Source organism: Schistocerca nitens, chromosome 10 (assembly GCF_023898315.1).
Source record: "Schistocerca nitens isolate TAMUIC-IGC-003100 chromosome 10, iqSchNite1.1, whole genome shotgun sequence".
Lineage (NCBI taxonomy): Eukaryota > Metazoa > Arthropoda > Insecta > Orthoptera > Acrididae > Schistocerca > Schistocerca nitens.
Window position 1 is genome coordinate 121,554,007 of NC_064623.1, and position 607 is coordinate 121,554,613.

A 607-nucleotide genomic window follows, 5' to 3' on the forward strand; every position below is an offset into this window, starting at 1 on the left:
CCAGTGGCCTAAGAGCAGATGTGGATCATTCCAACGTACGTACATCCAAACAACCATAAATAAACTCCTCCCGAAAGGCCATGAAGGCTCAACGGTACCGACCGGCCGCCGTGTCATCCTCAGCCCATAGGTGTCACTGGATGCGGATATGGAGGGGCATGTGGTCAGCACACCGCTCTCCCAGCCATATGTCAGTTTCCGAGACCGGAGGCGCTACTTCTCAATCAAGTAGCTCATCAGTTTGCCTCACATGGGCTGAGTACAGCCCGCTTGCCAACAGCGCTCGGCAGACCGGATGGTTACCCATCCAAGTGCTAGCCCAGCCCGACAGTGCTTAATTTCGGTGATCTGACGGGAACCGGTATTACCCGTGCGGCAAGGCCGTTGGCAAACAACCATAAATACATCCATGTTTGTAACAGGCCGGCATGGATTATAATTAGAATACACAATTTTCATGGATATCGTTTTTCAACATAGTCATCCTCCTTTGAATGCACTTGGCCAAACATTGCGTAAGATTTCCAACATCCTCTGAAGAAAAAGAAAACTTTTGGTTTCACACAAAGCGAAGTATACACTGCTACCTTCACCAACTGATCGGAAC

General features: G+C 49.4%; 1 pseudogene; it reads right to left on the minus strand.

The window, feature by feature from the left end:
* Window positions 1-271: 271 nt before the first annotated feature.
* LOC126210983 (5S ribosomal RNA) lies at window positions 272-389 on the minus strand (annotated as a pseudogene).
* Between the last annotated feature and the right edge of the window lie 218 nt (window positions 390-607).